General features: G+C 38.6%; 1 protein-coding gene across 2 annotated transcripts in view; it reads right to left on the bottom strand.

The window, feature by feature from the left end:
* Nucleotides 1–15,939, bottom strand: part of LOC120539518 — a 580,969-nt gene that overhangs the window by 275,008 nt on the left and 290,022 nt on the right. The window lies entirely within an intron of this gene.

The raw sequence follows: 15,939 nt of genomic DNA, 5'->3' as shown, positions 1-15,939 counted from the left end.
ACTGTTTCCTAAAATAAATAACACAGATATATTGTAAAATTTTAGATTCACAAGCAATAAATTTTAAACATACAAATAATATATATACTTTAATTTCTCATTTATCTTTATGAAATTCTCTCAATCCAACTCACAGTCATGGGATACCAGAGCTCATCCAGAAAGAATGTGCAAAGCAAGAAACAGGTCTGGACACCCATCATGTTTCACTCTTTCATTCACACATACACATCTACGTACACACAAGGTCAATTTGGAATTATTGTTGTTTTTTTTGATTTGTAAGGTAATTAACACATCAGTTAGTAGGTGAAAGGAAGAAATTTTAAGATTTTTTTGGATCCTAAGTGACTCATCATATAAAAGTGAAATTCACTTACTGCACTTCAGGTAGGTATATAGGTGAAGTGAAGCAATTGTAATAAAAAATAACCCTGCTAAGATTCCTCTGATAAGAAGAGCATCAAGAGACTCTAAAAAAATAAATAAACAATCATCAGTATTTGTTCAAAAACAACTCTTAACTACAATAAAAACTTTCCAATTTACAAGAGTGTCATTCTCTACAGAAATTAGGACTTAGAACACGAAATATAAAACTTTTAGTCCAATTAATATACAGTATATGTTAGAGTACCTTTAACATTTGCTATATAACGAAATTAAAAACAAACAATGAGTGGTGTTTCCCATGGTTTTGTTCTGTAACCTCCATTCATTCATCCTCTTCCGCTTATCCGAGGTTGGGTCGCGGGGACAGCAGCTTGAACAGAGAGGACCAGACTTTCCTCTCCCCGGCCACTTCTTCTAACTCTTCCGGGAGAATCCCAAGGCGTTCCCAGGCCAGCCAGGAGACATAGTCTCTCCATCGTGTCCTGGGTCTTCCCCGTGGCCTCCTCCTGGTTGGATGTGCCCGGAACACCTCAACAGGGAGGCATCCAGGAGGCATCACCTCATCTGACTCCTCTCGATGCAGAGAAGCAGCAGCTCTACTCTGAGCCCCTCCCGGATGACTGAGCTTCTCACCCTATCTTTAAGGGAAAGCCCAGACACCCTGCGGAGAAAACACGCAGTCTCGTTCTTTCTGTCACTACCCATAGCACAAGACCATAGACGAGGGCAGGAACGTAGATCAACTGGTAAATTGAGAGCTTTGCCTTACGGCTCAGCTCCTTTTTCACCACGACAGACCAATGCAGAGCTCAGATCACTGCGGGCGCCGCACGGATCCGCCTGTCGATCTCATGCTCCATTCTCCCCTCACTCGTGAACAAGACCCCGAGATACTTGAATTCCTCCACTTGGGTCAGGATCTCTCCCCCAACCCTGAGAAGGCATTCCACCATTTTCCGGCTGAGGACCATGGTCTCGGATTTGGAAGTGCTGATTCCCATCCCAGACAGCACATTCCTTTCTACCGTGTAGGCTCCTTTTATTCTGCCTGATTGGGTGCAGGTGCTATCCTCCATCTACTCTGAGGTGTGAATGAAGCATCTGACTGGACCGCTCTCAAGTGCACGTAAATCTACAGTCAGCCAAGAACCCCAAACAACTCTGCACATTGCGGGACTTTATTTATCTAAAATCGGCTTTGCCACAGACCTCTTATCACAAGGCTTTGGTCTTGTCATTTCTTTGATCTTTCTGGCAAGAGTACTATCCCATTTCTTTGCAGTCATTTAAGCAGTAGATCTGGCTTTGTTAAATTTGTCGTGAAGTTCTGACAGAACTTTGACTATTTTGTTGAATAAACTGACTGACTTTTGATATTTGGCATCTTTTCACTGTAAGAGTTTGGAAACTGCACTTACACTTTACAATACTTTTGTTTGAAAGACAATAATATTAATAAAAATAAAAAACGCTAAACTAAAATCTTTTTTGTGAGTTTCACTTCAGTTCACCTGTTTGTATTGTCACTGACCAGAGCAATCTTGATTAAAACTGCCATAATGTCTACATAAGAGTGTCAAAGAGCAAGAAGGGGGTGCCTTGTGGACCAATGTGCTGGAGCAGCAGTGGTATGTTTTGGCATGAAAGTTCTGGTGGTGCTATAGAAGAAATTTTCATTTCTTTGAAAACTAATGTAGACATTAACTTAAATGAATAATAATGCTAGTCTCTCTTTTCCTAATGACTAGCAAGACCACCTAAAAGCCTACATTAAGTTACTGGGCATTGGTATATTCAATTAAATGGTGAAGTAACAGCAAACTTGTGGAATGCCAACACTGACTGGGTCATATTTCAAGCTACACTGTAATTGGAAATATTCCATGTATTTTCCAGGATCATACACTTTGACAGCAGATAAACAAGGTCTAGCAATAATATAACAACTTGACACAAAAAGGGATGTGGGATAAATGAAATGAAAAGTTGCCCCCATTTTACAATTGTAAGCATCACATGACTGTAAATGAGCAATTACTTAATTTGTATGTTTACTGGCATTTCAGGCAGTACATGCCAAACAAAGCAGTAAGCTATGGCATAAAGGTAAACTCTTCCAATCTTCCAAGCAAGTATACAGCACAAAGATGATACAATGAGCAGCAGAGAAGACAGACAGCCATAGATAATCCTGCATTACAGTACAACAAATGAAGGTTTGGACAACCAGATCACAGCCACATTCCCCTGGCAGAACAAGACAAACATTTAACCACTTGTCCTCATGCCATGTCATGTAATTTTGTAGCCCTATTCTTTTCTGCAAAATTCCTAATATGTTGATTGGAACAGTGAAACAATGAATTTGAGGAGGGTATTCTTAAAGCATTTGAGTAAAGTCCTGGTCAATCCACACACTGAGACAACACAACACTTTCCAAGACCATCAACAGCTGGTCAAGCATGAGAAACATTAAAGTGGCGCCTCCCTGGCTCACACTGTCAGTGTTTCAATCAGTAGGCAGAGAAAGGACAAGGTGCAAAATCTGTCCCCTATGAAATAACTTGAAGACTGAGCATGACATGTAAGCAGCACATTTGTAAAGAGCATTAATGCACATTTTCTACATTTGACATGCAGAGGAATGCACAGGAAGAATAGATTATGGATAAAGTGACTTGTTCTTTTTACATTCTGTATAAGAAGTATTATTTATCTTAGCCAGGTATTCACCCATGACTCTGTTTTTGGTCTTTAGTGAACACTTAATACCAAAGTTGTGTTTCTGGCCTATACCAGATGTATACTGTATGTGGATTCATCTGTTTGAAATTAAATTAGCTGATTAAAGGAAGTTTTCTGTTAGATTTCTTCAGTTTGCCATATTGCTTTAAACAAAACAAATTGGGTCTCAATCGGGTGGGTTAAATAAAGGATGTCCATGCTTGGAGTTCTTATATTATGATGTCTCAAGACTCTTCTTTATTTTGTAAGAATTTTCTGCAACATAATGCTATAGATAAAGGTTAACTAAGGACTAAAATATTTTTTTGAAAAAAAAAAATTTTTTTGGGGGGTTTTCTCATACTGCAATGGGCTGGCACCCTGCCCAGGGTTTGTTCCTGCCTTGCGCCCTGTGCTGGCTGGGATTGGCTCCACCAGACCCCGTGACCCTGTGTTTAAATACAGCGGGTTGGAAAATGACTGACTGACTGTTTTCTCATATTATGTTTTACTAGCCAACCCGCTGCGTACCATACGCTGCATAATCAGGCCGTTTTTTTAATGATTTTTAAGCACAGGGAGTAAATTAACATTTGAAAAATTGGTAATGTAATAAATCAGCAAGAAAAGCAACATTGTAACAATGCACGGAACAAACCAACACACAATCGTCTGTGTGGCGCTCATGCGCGGAGGGTGGAACGGGAAGAGAGGAGAAGGACATCCACCCCGCTCCCTCCATCATGCTAGTGTGCTGATTTTTCATCCAGTATGCACTGCCTGCTCATGTGCCCACCTCCAACTCGTCACTCCAAACGTTGTCTTTGCACAGTCCAGATGCACCTGTGACTCACGTGGACTTTTCATTGCTCTGTGCGGTTTTGGCTGACCTTCTATATATAATCCACCAAGACACCCGACCACGGTGGTAGCGAGGTGGGAGGGGGGTGTGTACAAAGTGCAGGAGCATCTAAGAAGAAGCATGTTTGTCATGGATGCGAATTGCTGTATGTAGCATGTAAAACAGTTTGCTATGGTCACGCGGTCGAGCGTCATAACCGAAAACTCTGCTTACTTCATTGTGTATACGACTGTAGGTGAATGAAAAGATATAACTCTGGAGAGGGCAGCATACAATACAGCGTTGTACATGCTGCACACAGCGATTCACATCCGCGACAAATATGAATCTTCTTAGATGGCGCTGTTGTATCAACCCACGCTCTCAAAGCACACACACAGCCTGGTCATGTGCCCGCTCGCAAGAGCAACTAACAGAGACTCGCCCACCAACTGTAAGACCATGGAATACCCCTCGCAAACTGCTCTACACGCCGCATACAACGATTAACATCTGCAACAAACAAACTGTTTTACACACTGCATTCACAGCCGCGACATGATTTTTCTTAGATGGTCCTGTCGCGTCCACCCTTGCACTCGAAGCATACACACTGCCTGGTCATGTGCCAGGTCGCAAGAGCAACTGACAGAGACCCGGCCACCGAGTCTAAGAGCATGGGAAAACCCTCAGAAACTGTTTTACACGCTGCATACAATGATTCACATCCGTGACAAACAAACTGTTTTACACGCCGGATACAGCGATTTACATCAGTGACAAACATGCCTCTTCTTAGATACTCCAGCCGCGCCGTGTGGTGCCTCTGTGTGAACCGGTCAGGCACAGAGAAGTTCAGCTGCTGAGAGAGCGTCTCGACTGTTGCAGGGCCTGCATTGGTGAAGCAGGTGACACGGTAATGAAAGATAGGCACAGGTAGCGAGGTGGGTGTGTACAAAGTGCAGGAGCATCTAAGAAGATACATGTTTGTGGCGGAAGCGAATTGCTGTATGTAGCGTGTTAAACAGTGTGCGATGGTGCACGCGGTCGTGCGTCGTAACCGAAAACTCGGTTTTTAAAGACTGCTTATTTCATTGTGTTTTAACCTCAGTTGTAAAGGAATGTTTTAAGGATCCCATGGGATACCCCTCACAAACCGTTTTACACGCTGCATATGGCAATTCACCTCCGCGAGAAACATGCCTCTATGAACAGTCAGCGTGGGTCGGAGCTGCATGTGGACTCTACAACAGACAAACATAAATGACGCCATTTTTTCTGTGTTGTTGCGTCTGAGTTGGTGGACGTGGCTCTGCGAGTTGTCGTCGTATCCAATGGTCTTGGAGTTGGTGGGCATGGCTCCTTCCTGCGTGCGCCATAGGTGTCTCACTTGTCGGCGGCTTAGTGAATCCACGCCGCTTTCCATGGTCATCTTGCCTTAGTGAATTATATATATAGGTATTGAATGTACCTAATTTATATTTAGGTACATTTAATAGTACAATTTTTGTTGCATTCCAAATTTTAGGAAAGCTGGCAAAAATACTGCTGAAATGCATCAAAAAGCCTGTCACATACTTAATCAAACACTTTATGTTTCGGCAAAGCAGAAGGAATGAAAAACAAATTGTATGTTTTATATTAAGAATTAACATAGTCACATAATATAAAGGACTAATACCTATATGCATGTATTGTAAAGTTGACTGACTGACTCATCAACACAAACACTTTTCCCATTTACCTAAAAGGCTGAAATTTGGCAGGATGGTATATCTAAGGCATTAGGTATGCACTAAAAAGGGCATTTCTATATTAAATATTCCAAAATCTCAAAAATGACTTGACAGATTTGAGTTGAAATTCAGAGGCACTGTCTTAAAAAGCAAAATTAGCTGACACTTTTTTTTTTTTAATTCTGTGATACTTGTCATTGATAATGCTGTAGTGAATGGCTTGTTCTAACCATTTTGCCAGAGCATTGACAGCGATGTCACAGAGAAATTGGATGTGGCTGTGAGAGTAGAGGATTTCACGCAAATGATCTTGTAAGAAAGGTATTTAATATATATATTACCCATTTAAATCATTACAGAAGGACTTGGATAGCATACAAGCTTAGGCAGATTTGTGGCAGATGAAATATAATATCAGTAAATATAGTGTATTACACATAGAAAGTTAGGTTTGAATACACAATAGGAGGCTTGAAAATTAAGAGTCCAGCTTGAGAGAAGGATTTAGGAGTTGTAGTGGACTCTGTGCTATCAACTTATAGACAATGTTCAGAAGTGATTAAGAAGGCAAACAGAATGTTAGGTTATACAGCACAATGTGTAGAGTAAAGGGGTGGCATGATGGCACAGTGGGTAGCGCTGCTGCCTCGAAGTTAGGAGACCTGGGTTCACTTCCCAAGTCCTCCCTGCGTGAAGTTTGCATGTTCTCCCCGTGTCTGTGTGGGTTACCTCCGGGTAGTCTGGTTTCCTCCCACAGTCCAAAGACATGCAGGTTAGGTGCATTGGCAATTCTAAATTGTACCTAGTGTGTGTGTGTGCGTCCTGCCAGTGGTTTGTTTCCTGCATTGCACCCTGTGTTGGCTGGAATTGGCTCCAGCAGACCCCCGTGACCCTGTAGTTAGGATATAGCTGGTTGGATAATGGATGGATGGATGTGGAGTAGAAGACCAAGGAGGTTATGTCAACCTTTAGAATGCACTGGTGAGTTCTCATCTTGAGTACTATGTGCAGTTTTGATCTTCAGGCTACAAAAAGGACAACAGAAGAGCAGCCAGGCTCATACTAGGAATGAATTATGAAGAAAAATTAAAATAGCTGAGCCTTATCAGCTTGAGCAAATGAAGATTAAGAGGTGACTAGATTGAAGTGTTATGAAGAGAATCAGTACAGTGGATCAAGATTATTATTTTGAAATTAGTTTTTCAAGAACATGGGTACACAGTTGGAAACATAATAAGGGTAAATTTCGACACAAACATTAGGAATTTTTTCTTTATACAATGAACCCAAAACACTTGGAATAAGTTACCAAGTAGCATGGTAGACAGTGAGACTTTTGGGACTTTCAAAACTAGATCTGATGTTTTTTTAGAAGAATTGAGTGAATAGGACTGGTGCGCTTTATTGGACTGAATGGCCTGTTCTTATCTAGATTGTTGTAATGTTCATCTTATCTGCTACCTTATGCAAATGAAAAGGTTGGGACTACAGTTCCTATCAGCCAGTGCACTACTCAAGATAATTTCATGAGCACTCACACTTTTTAAATAAGAGCATTGATAAAAGCAGCATGTGATTGGGGTCGAAGGTTTGAGGGAAACAGCAGACCGACACTGATCAGAAGAAAAATATAACAGTTTCTTTATTAATTCTTTGGTGAGCAGAGAGACCCTCTCACATGATCAAAGGTAGAAAGTGTTGCATTTGTTTTTCCTCAACCACTTTGGAATGACAAATGAATTGTCTCCCTGGATTAGTATTTTATCTTTATAAGTATTTTGACGACTCACTGACAAAAAATCTGAGATAGACTAAACCTGAGATAGACTGATTATACTACATTTCTTATCAGTACATAGTTTTTTGTTTTTGAAAAATCCAATAAGTTTTTTGTTTTTGAAAAATCCAATAAGTTTTTTGTTTTTGAAAAATCCAATACTGTTGTCCATTAGCATATCGGCAGTAAGTCCACAATATCAGTCAATGGTCAGCACTTTTTTAATTAAAAAAATAAAACAGAGGAAATAAAAAAAAAATAACAACAAAAAACACTTAATTAATCTTTTCCTGGTTGAAGGGTGAGCGGGAAGACGAGACAGAAAGACATTCTGGGTTTGTAACCCAATATTTGTGAGTTTTATTTGTGGATTTTAGCCCATTATTTGGAACTTTATTATTGATGGATTTTATCTTTGCTGGTACTGGTTTATATTGGATTATAGATTTTTGGAGACTTGCACCACACTTTTTTATTTCTTTGAACACATAATATTTTTAATATAATTACACTTTGCTCCAGCCTTGATTGTTTGATGACTGGGGTACAAGGAATTGCCAAAGCCACCGGCAACCTTGGTATCACAGGATCTGCTATGTAGACTCTTGCCTTATAAGAAAAAGGGTAGCATTGGGAATAATGCCAGTTGGATAACAAAAAGGGTGGAATACATTCTTGTCTTGAATGGAGATTATATAGTAGTAAAAACATCCATCCATCCATCCATCTTCTAACACATTTATAATCAAAGTAAAGAATACACTTAATTAAAAATCTATAATAAATATTTAAAAAATATTACTATTAATGTCAAGCCATGCTCACCTTCATCTGTGTAGATTACATCGCTTTTGAGTGATTTTATTCCCTTATACTCATATTGACACCAGTAGTCTTGGGACTTCTCACCATCATGCCTTGAAGTTTCAAAGATAACAAAGTTCTGATTCTTTTCAGCCCTTTTACTCTCAGGCCATTCTTCTGTTCCCTCCTGATACAAACTGAACAGCACTTCAGTGACATTGTCAGGGGCTATACAGAGAACTGAAGTTTTATTTTCATCATAGAAAGAAATCTCTGGTTTTGGAATATCTTAAAAAAACAGAAAAGTTGTATTATCTTGATATATTAACTTCTAATCTGTGCAATTTCTTTATAGTTCGCTGACATTTATGACTTTCATCTTCAGTTACTCTGATTTGCCACATGTGAAATCTGCTACTATTTTGAAGTCTGTCAGAATTCCTCATCAATCAGTAGCTTCTTATATTCCGCTACACTATTTCTCTGTATTTAAAGATAATAAAAATGCAAATATGTAATTTAGTACTGGATACTTTTATTTTGTTGGAGGACTTATTCATTGAATTGAAAATAATTTTCAATTGCTTGCCAAATTTGCAGAATGAATGTACTGAACACTGGAGACTGATAGAAGACAAAACATTTTTCAAAATCCCATAATCATAAAAGAAATGTAAAAGAAAAAGAGAGGTTAGAGAATGATACCCATACTCGGAACATGTTTATTTCATGCTGACGATATGTCACTGAAGAAGGTCACAATAATATTGTGAAATGAAAAACTCTCAGATAAATTACATACATTAAGGGAAATGTTGATATTTATTTCGATAACTTATTTTATAATAATGTTGATGATTCAAATATTGATTTTTTTTGTTTATTCAGAACCATTTTGATGTGAAAATTCTGCTGGGGTCATACCAGAATTTTCCTGTATGTGTGCAGATTTCTCTAACATTAACATCAACTTACCTGACTATACACATTTGTCTCTTTCTTGTTAATGATTGGCAAGATGTGAAAGTTCAAGCATCGTTTGCATCAATCAAATGACAGGATGCTTTTGCAAGGTCTTTCTCCATGATTCTGCTGGTTTATTTATCTAGCAATGGCTTTTACAAATTTAGCACTGTTAGATGCTGCTGGTTAAAAGCCCAACTTTCAAATGCAAATGAGCAAATCAACTTTTTTTTTTAATTTTTCTTTTGAATGCAGAGAATAATTTTTCTAATTGTGCTGCTAGACAAGATTAAGCATTATGAACCTTGAACATGGACTCCAAAGACTTCAAAACACACACGTTTATTTTCCGCACAACAATACAGTGCACAAACTAACAACAATAACGCTGTCTCTCCACCAATAATGCTTCCACCACCTCCACTCCTCACACGGAAGCTCCGTCCTCCTCCACCTGACTCCAGCTCACAGAATGAAGTGAGGCAGCCCCTTTTATAGTGCACCCGGAAGTACTCCAGGTGCTCCACAATTGACAACCGGCAGCACTTCCGGGTGTGGCAGAAGTGCTGCATAGGCACCCAGCTCCTCTTCAGGCAGCACAGTTCCGGAGCTGTCCGGGCGCCCCCTGGTGGCGGCCACATCCCCCCATAAGGTTGAGCTTCCAAGCTCTGTGGCCCCCATGCAGTCCAGGGAGGTCGGCCTCTTGCGTTCCGGGGAAGATATAGCCCCTCTCCCGGTCCTTCCTGTCTCCAAGCGTCCGGGTGGGGCAAGGTCCCTGGATGTCTATCACAGCATTTAGTAACTTTTCACGTACAGATGTGTTTCGGGGTACAGCAATTCCAAAGATACAAAAATAAGATAGTAATAAAAAAATACCAAAGGTTTTATACTCTGAATTTTAATTCATTTTTAATTAATGACTTCTATTTTTTACTTACAAACAGAGGAAAACTAGTTTTGACACAGATCAATACATAGCAGCTATCACTAACAGTGAGGAATAGTACTGCACACGATAAACTTTGTTATCATTTTCATTTATATTGTGCGTTCTTGTACTCAAGTTGCCAAATGTAACCATTAGAACACACAGCTAAATTTCAGCAGCTCATATAACAGCTGGCTACTAAGCTGAGCGGTAGAAATCAGTGCTTGCAGTTCCCAGTATCCTAAGCATGCCTCGCAGTCATAGGGAGTAAAGCTACTGTGAAGGGGAGGTGATACACTTAGCAGTCCCTCAGTAAAGATGTCTTATCTGTACAGAGGGGTTAATCTTCAGCTGGTGGTGAGTTTTTATAGCATCAATATGTCTTTTCTCTGTCATTATCAAAAAATGAATAGTTAAGCATAAGGTCAACCTATAGTGCACATACCCATTGTTCATTATAGGTTACATTATTTCTGTTTTGTTATTTTAAGTGCAATAGAATTGGTTCACTGCCATTATATTAAAAAGACTGAAACATCCACCCATCCATCCACCAACTAAATCTTTTTATCCAGAGTAGGGTCATAGGGATGCTGCATCCTATTCCAGCAAACCTCGAACGCAAGGTGTGTATAATTCCTGGACAAGGTGCCAGTCCATTGCAGGTTGATCGCATGTATATACATGAGGGCCAAATTAACATTACCAGCATACCCAACTCACGTCTTTGGACAGTAGGAGGAAGCCCAAGTAGACACAAGGAGAACATGGACACTTCACACATGCAGGATGCAAGACTTTAACTCCAGTTTCTTTCTTGTGAAGAAGCAGTGCTACCAATGCACCACCCAAGTTTGAAATATTTTTTTGTAAAATAGGAAGTAAAGCCTTTTTTTGCTGGTGTTTCCAATAACAGATATTGTAGAAGGAAAATTTTTTATACCAGCATAAGAGGATAGCAAATTAACATATAGAGCCATAAAAAGTAATTAAAAGCTTCTAAAATATTAAGATTAGGCATAAATTAGAATGTTGAGCAAATATGATAGGTCGAGCAAATCTATACTAATAAAAGGCAAAGCCCTCACTCACTCACTCACTCACTCACTCACTCACTCACTGACTCATCACTAATTCTCCAACTTCCCTTGTGGGTGGAAGGCTGAAATTTGGCAGGTTCATTCCTTACAGCTTCCTTACAAAAGTTGGGCAGGTTTTATATCGAAATTGTACGCGTAATGGTCATAACTGGAAGCAGTTTTTCTCCATTTACTGTAATGGAGATGAGCTTCAACGCCGTGGTGGCGGAGTTTCGTGTGACATCATCACGCCTCCCACGTAATCACGCAGTACATAGAAAACCAGGAAGACCTCAAAAAAGCGCTCAAGAAAACATGCATTATATAATTGAGAAGGCAGCGAAACAACAAGAAGCGAGCGAGTGACATATACAACCATATTCATGAGTTCTGCTACTTCGGAAACAAAGCACGATGTAAACCTACACTTTAAATTAAGTTCATAGACAGGCTGCCGCTGGCGTTTGTAATTTAGTGCCTGCCCATATAAGGCCGTCCGTCAGTGGCAATCCAATAGCAAACTGCCACGGGTAAATATTCACGGGTGAAGGACTGTGCTTATGGAGAGGAAGATGAGATGGTCAGGGTGGTGTTTGACACAAACTCAGCGAAACTGTGAGAGAAAGTTTTAAGTGCCAGGACTAAGGTAACATTAAATAAAGCTATGGACATAGCACAAGATGGCACCAGCACAGCTGGGAACCTTCGATGCAAGTACACCGAGTGGCTCACGTGAACTGACGCAGTGCACAGATAAAAAGCAACAGTTCCAAAGAGCGCTGAACAAAAACCGAATTACACAATTGAAAAGGCAGCAAAAATATGAAGCGTCTGATAAGCATATTCATAAATGCAGCTACTGTGGAAACAAAGCACACGGTGGAAAAAGTCAATGTCCCGCTAAAGGAAGACAGTGTAAAAAACCCGTGCATGCAGTGTGTCAGGTCTCAGATAAAGAAGAAGACGAGCTGTTTATTGATGCAGTAAGAAACGAATCGATGAATGAAACCTGTCATCTTTACAACGATTGACAAACAAGGAATGTAACTTGAACACAACACATCCTACAAATACGAACCTGATTGAAAGAAATAATGATAATCAAATCCTTGATGACAGCAACACTCAGTAACACTCACAAAACAAATACTGTATATTGACAGTCATGTTACGTTATTTTTAAAATGTTCCCTTTTCTTTTCTACCTTTTTAACACACTACTTCTCGCTGCGATACGCGGGTATATATATATGTATATATATATATCCCGCTCTACATACTCGAATAATGGATACTTTATTCGCCATCAATGATTGTTTTGGTAAAGCCATACTCAGTGTATTCATTAGATGAACGGTAAAAAAGTAAGAGCGAGGGGAGGATGACTCATTGAGGCATGCAGGCTGTAGTGCGAGTCAACTCTATCTGAATTGCGCGATCACATTTGAAAAAATATATCTTTTCAAGTTCTATTTAGTCCATATGTGTCAAACTCAAGGGCGCGGGCCACATCCGCCCGGCGTAATTATATCCGCCCCGAGATCATTTTATATACTGTATTATTGTTATTAAAGCCGGGTATATGAAGCGCTGGTAACACAATAAACTACAGATCCCATAATGCAGCGCTTCAGCTGCCTTGCCAACACTACCGCGTTAATCAAGTCTACCTTATGATGCTGCAAGTTATTGCGAAGCTAGAGTTATTGGGCACTGAGTTTGCACGGCGCTTTGGTGACTTTGAAGAACAAAAAAAGTCCGTCTACATTCGGCTCGAACCTTGTGCATGTTTGGTAGCACATATCTGTGTGAGAAGCTCTTCTCAGTGATAAAGACTAACAAAACAGCACACAGGAGTCGCCTCACTGATGAGAACCTGCAATCCATCCTGAGAATCTCCACAACACAGAACCTCACACCAAACAGAAACGAACTTGTGGCCAAAAAGATGCCAGGCGTCCAGCTCTAAAATGACATATGATCAAAGACAACTGAATGATTTGATTTGTTATTGCACGTAAGAGCGGAGTCAACCGTTTTAACAAACAGCGTATTGCACTGATACGAAATAGCTGTGTGTGTATATATGTAGATATGTATGTATATGTATATATATGTTTATATATGTGTGTGTGTATGTATGCATATATATATATATGTATTTGTGTGTATATATGTGTGTGTATGTATGCATATATATATATATGTATTTGTGTGTATATATGTAGATATATATGTATGTATCTATGTGTATATGTATAGATATGTATATATATATATATATATATATATATATGTTTATGTGTGTGTGTGTAAAATATATATATATATATATATATATATATATGACAACAACACTCATCACTCACAACAGTGACAAAACAATTACATTGACAATCAGGTTACGTTATTTTCAAAATGTTTCCTTTTCTTTTCATTGCTTCTTTAACACACTACTTCTCCGCTGCGAAGCGCGGGTATTTTGCTAGTAGTTAACTAAAAATCAGTTATATTGCATTATTTTTTTAAGCTTACAGCAAAATATCTAGTCTAGGAAAGAAAAGAAATTAACACATCGAAACCAGCTTTGGACAAGATAAGAGTTTGAGAACACCAAGGCTAGGAAGCGATAAAGATGACTCTGAAAGGAGTGCATCGAAAACCAGCTGGGTTGATGAATCAGCAGAAAGGCAACAAAAGGCTTTTGCTGTAAGCAGGGTCACGCTGACATAATGCATGAAGAGAAAATATTAGTAAATTCAGGCATTAGCAAAAATACTAGAAGAATATATTAGCAATTAACTTTAGTGTAGAAATTAAGACAAATCAAGCTTGCCAAGCAATGATTAAATGAAAGCACATATTATACTCCTTTTTATTAAAAGCTTAAGCTTCAGGTCACTATTATAAAAAGTTTGGAAGGTTTATGAAAGAAAATGATGAGAGGAAACCCATATATGGAATTGAAGCCTTGGCCAGTTAGTGAAAATTGGAGCAGCATAGAAAAATAACAAATTCCACGAGGGGGCCAGTGATAGGAAAGCAAGGAGATAATAAGGGTTACCATGGAAACTCAAGGTTCGGCCGGACAGGATTAGAAGGGAGTCAGAGAAGATGGGCAAGAGAGCTCATTTAAACAAGGTCAGAAAAGATTGGAAATGACATAAGAAAAGCCCAAAGATGGTAAGAGGAAGCCATCCACCCAGTCTTAGACCAATCAAAATAAGCTGAACAGACACCAATAGGAATAATGGACAGTAAAACCAGATGCAGAATGAGCTAATCGAACGAGGTAAAAATGACAAAAATTTGTTATAAAAACTTCAATTGCTGTAATGTTCGGCGCTCAATCTCATTTGGCTGAATTGGGTTGAGTCCGTGTGGTTGATTTATTGCAATAAAGTCTTAAAACTCTGTCTGTCTATCTCGAGTTCTAATAGCCTTTATTTTTAGGTAAAAAGCCTTCTGATGATGAATTTTTTCCACGACAATATTTTCAGGGCAAGTTCTGTATTAAAATACATACAAAATTGTGATACAAACATTCGCAGAAACACAACCTGAGAGTCTCCTGTATTTAAATCCGGTTAAAAATACTTTTATGTAACTTTGTAATTACTGTAACATAGCGTAACATTTTCTAATCAAATTGTGATCAATTATATTTATCCGTTTAAAAACTGTCTAAAATATACCCATGACAAGATACAACTTGTAAGTGCTGCCATCTAGCTACAACAACACTAGGCCATATGTTTTTGGAATACTGTAAACTAATTTAACATCACTTTGAACAAATATCTTTACAAGCTACTTAAATAGCGTTAGGCTTAACAATCGTTTCTAATCCAATAACAGCGATATTTATCATATTCCCAGATGGCATTAAACTATAGGGATAAATTGATTGCAATTGCATATACCTTAATACTAGCATGACGACATATCCTACTCAACTGGGAAAAACCTCAACCCACCTTTTATAACTAAATGGTTAAGCAACATTCTAAATTGCAATTATTAAATATTAAAGAAATATGTGTATTTTGTTATACTGTATATAAAGTAACATACCAATATTCAAATAATTACAAAATAAAATACTTCAGATAAAACCAGCCATAACCACCACTCATGATTCAAAAATGTAAAATGTAGGAAAATGTTAAACATAAGAAATGTTAAATTGCAATTCTGCTTTATTAGAAAATGCTAGATTTGCATATGTACATACAATCACAGTACAGAATAAAATCTTAAGTGACATTAATGTAAGATTAAGAACTTACGGTAAACACAAGCTGAAAATTCTGTTATAGAGATACGTAAAAACATTAAATGTAACAACAGAAATATATTTCAAGCTCATAAAGTATTTAGCTGGCAACACATTACTGCGTGCTGCTGCCACATTGTCATTTATATAATGTGCCATATCATACAGAACCATCAAATCAAAAAAGAACATCACTGTCTAAATACTTTTGAAGTTCACTACATGCTTACAGTATTTACTCATTATCAGGCAATGAGCTATTACCTATGTTATGTATATTTCAACAGTACAGTATTGCAACAGTGTAGACACCATGCTATACACAATATTAAGGTTCATCATAAAAGTCACAGGACATACAATCAATTGGTAAATGCAGCATATGACCAAAGCTTAGGAGTCTGGTTCAATCACTGA

The sequence above is a fragment of the Polypterus senegalus genome, chromosome 11, assembly GCF_016835505.1.
Source record: "Polypterus senegalus isolate Bchr_013 chromosome 11, ASM1683550v1, whole genome shotgun sequence".
Classification (NCBI taxonomy): Eukaryota; Metazoa; Chordata; class Cladistia; order Polypteriformes; family Polypteridae; genus Polypterus; species Polypterus senegalus.
The sequence above is the reverse complement of the archived record's forward strand: the minus strand, read 5'-3'. Positions and strand labels throughout refer to the sequence as shown.